This window comes from Cibotium barometz, chromosome 2 (assembly GCF_041138505.1).
Source record: "Cibotium barometz isolate CiBa-2024 chromosome 2, ASM4113850v1, whole genome shotgun sequence".
Taxonomy (NCBI): domain Eukaryota; kingdom Viridiplantae; phylum Streptophyta; class Polypodiopsida; order Cyatheales; family Cibotiaceae; genus Cibotium; species Cibotium barometz.
The window spans coordinates 47,587,363-47,591,086 of NC_141047.1; positions in this window are offsets into that span (position 1 = coordinate 47,587,363).

Below are 3,724 nucleotides of genomic sequence, written 5' to 3' on the forward strand. Positions count from 1 at the left end.
TTATGGAGCCTTTAGCCCTTCCAGGCAATGTGGGGCTCAGGGGGGATAGTTTTATTTGATCAAGAAGGAAAAGAGGTATGGGCTAAGGGTAGGGAATTTCCAAAGGCTATATCAAATAATGTGGCTAAGTACAATGCATTAATTTGGGGACTAGAAGATTGCATAAAAGATGGAATTAAAGAGGTAGAGGTTAAAGGGGATTCGCAACCGCAATTGGTCATCTGCCACAACAAATGAAAGGAGAATATAAGGCAAGGAGTCCTAATCTCCAATAAAAGGGAAATGGAGTTAAAAGAAGCTTTTGAGTTTTGTAAATTTGTGCATGTTAACAGGAAGGATAATCAAAAGGCTGATGAATTGGCTACTAAAACCTTGGCTTCTTTCAAAGTAGCTACTCTTGCATTAATGGATATAGGTTGGCCTGAGCTCCAAGATGTTCAACACTATTTAGATACAGGATACTTCCCTCCTGGATTGAATCCTCAATAGAAGCAAAGGCTTACCAGGAAAGCTCATCCTTACACAATTCTAGGGGATGTTCTTTACAAGCAAGATAAGGATAAGATTCTTAGGAGGGTATGAGCTGGAAGAATCTAAAAGGATTATGGATTTATGTCATGAATGTTCAGGTCACTTTGCCTCAGACCCAGCACGGAGGATCCTTAACACAGGGTATTATTGGCCTCGACTCAGCAAACAAAGATGTCTATGAGTGGTGCAGAAGCTGTGAAGTATGCCAGGCATATGGGCATAACCAATTGGATCCGGACCCTTAAACCCTATCCCAGCATATGGTCCATTTGAAAGGTGGGGATTAGATGTTGTGGGCCCACTTCCTCATTCCTCACATGGGAAGTATTACATATTGGTGGCCACACATTATGCAACAAGGTGGACAGAAGCAAAGGCCATGGTCAATAATAAAGCAGTGGGGCTGTGGCATCCTTTCTCAGGGAATACATATGTGCCCGATTTGGGTGTCCATTAGAAATCCTTACGGATGGGAAGAGTTCTTTCAGGAATTGCTTGATTGAAGCTTTGGTGCAGAAATTAAAAATAAAGCATGCTATGTCAACTCCTATTATCCCCAATGTAATGGTTTAGTAGAAAAAACTAATGGACTGCTTTGTGGATCTTTGTCTAAGCTAGTGGTGGATACTATGAACAGAAAGTGGGATGTGCATTTGCCAGAGGTCCTATGGGCTAGAGGACAACTCAAAAACTCTCTCTTGGTTTCACACCTTTTCAGTTAGTTAATGGAATGGAGGTTATTTTGCCAATAGAATTGGAAATCACAAGCCTTCGCACATCTTTTGCACGCTTGAATAATGAAGAAGAAACACATGCCCAACGCCTAGTACAACTGGAGACCTTGGATGAGAAGTGACTTCAGGCACTTCAAAATTTGGAGGCTGCACAAGAACGGCGCAAGGCAAGGCATGACACTCTCACGAAAAAGAAGAAGAAGCCAGAACTCAAGCAAGGAAGCTGTCACATGAGGTATGGTGGCCGTGTGGAGAATGGCTAGATAAGAAGCTTCTTCGATGCTCGAAAGGCCCCTTCAGGATAAAGCAAAGTTCAAAAATAACACCTATCTTCTAGAGGATGCAAGTGTCCAGGAGGTTCCCGGATGTGCCAATGTGAGTAGCAGCTAAAGATATTTCACCCTCGAGCACCATGGCCAACAGACCCAAGACAAGCATGGAGGATCTACTGGGGGGATAAGATGTGACATGAAAAATTGATATCTTTCATTTTCAATTTTGTGCATATTTTGATGGTTCATGGTCATAAGGTGGAAGCTTTTCCAAGAAGATTGTGGTGCCTACAATGGAATAATGGCGTGGTGATGCGATAGCTTGGCGGCTACTCTGATAATAGCATTCTATCTTTAAATATAATGGTTTTACTTGATTTAGGGTACACACATTGTAAATGCCATAAGTATGCTTGATAAATACTTTGGTATGGTAGATAGACTAGTGATGTGGAAAATAAAAGTGGGCCTTCATACTCACATGGATTTTAATTGTATTATTAATATAGTATTCACCATAAGGCTACAAGTTGGGGAGTGTGGAAGGCATGTGGAGGAGTGTGTGTAGGTGCATAATTGGGAAAGATTCTTCTAGAATGCCTACATGGAAGAGGAGAATTCCACCATGTGTAAGTGGGATCTCCACCTACATGCCACTTAGACTTGGCTATTATCTCATCACACTTTCAAAGTCAAAAAGTTTTCAATTTTATAATCAATAGAAGACTTAGCCTAAGAGGACAATTAATGGTGACATCTACCCTTATGTCACTGAAGGGTTGAAGATTTTTATGTTGTAATTTGTAACAATGGAAGAGAGGGTGATTCTCCACCTATAAAAGGAGCCCTCCTTTCAAATCAATGAATGAAGCCTCCTCAATTGAGCATTTTGTGTCATTGCCATTCTCTTATCTTCAAACCCTTATTCAAACACTCTCTTTATATCATTTAGCATTAGCTACTCATGCTTAACCCAATTTTGGACCTCTTTGATGATTCATAATAAGTGGGATAAGGAGTTATCTTGGTGGGCATGTGACTTCTCAAGGTAGCCCTTACCTTATTGTCGCCTTCCTTTGGAGGTACCAATGGTTTTAGCGATAATGAGCATGTGGAAAGACTTTAAGGACCATAGGTAAATCTTTACGATTGTCTGCTGAGCAATGTTAACCCTTACCCTCTAGCTTGAATCATGAAGGAGATGAAAGGCAAGTAGTACCACCAATCTAGATGAACAACAACAAATGATATGTGAAGTTATCCATAGAATTATCCAATTTGAGAGGCAGAATAGGGGAGTGAACCTAGTTTCAACTGGCCCTATGAGATTTTTGGATCCGGCAAGGCTAAACAACCAACCCTGTTGCAATTCAAGACTCCCTTGGTGAGTCCTGTAGATCCTTCGTATCTTGTTTTGCCTGGAGTCTCAATGCAGGTTGAGTCCACGAACAGTAACTTTAGCTTTCCAACTTTGGCTCAACTTTCCATTAGGGAATCCACAATGCCTACTTCGATGATGAGCATGACAGAAAGTGCATCCGTTACCATTGTAGTTAGTACAACACGAATATCTAGTGGTACAGTACCTACAACAGTGCGTACTAGTGCATATCGACCATATGTACCTATCGCTACTCATGCTCATGTAGCTCCTACGCCTCCTGTTATGCCAATGGCATATGCTCCATGAATGCCTTATCAGAATCCTTATCCAAGAGGAGCTATGCCTAGTCACATATCATATCCCACGTTAGCAGAGCTGCAGCTGCATACATACCAAGACCAATGCCAACTCCTGGCGATCTGACGATCTATTATGGAAAACATGCGTAGCGGCATACCTGAGAGAGAGCCTAGAAGTAAGGCGATACAAGTTGCCAAGCTCACTCAGAACTTAAGTGGTGGTAAACGAAGATGTTAGGAAGCACGTTGAAGTTTTTGAACACGTGTGTGATTCCTTGGAAGAGCACAATGAGCTACATAAGTGTAAAGCCTTAGGCTTAACCTTAAGTGGAATCACACATTTCTAATTATTCTATTGAGTACTTCTAGCTATCACATCACATCACATCTCTCTCAATCTCTTAGCTCGATAACGACTGTGTGTGTTGAAAAAGGAGACCAACCTAACTCGGTGTAGAAAGGAAAGATGGCAAACATAATGAAATGGAAATGAAAAGAAATGAA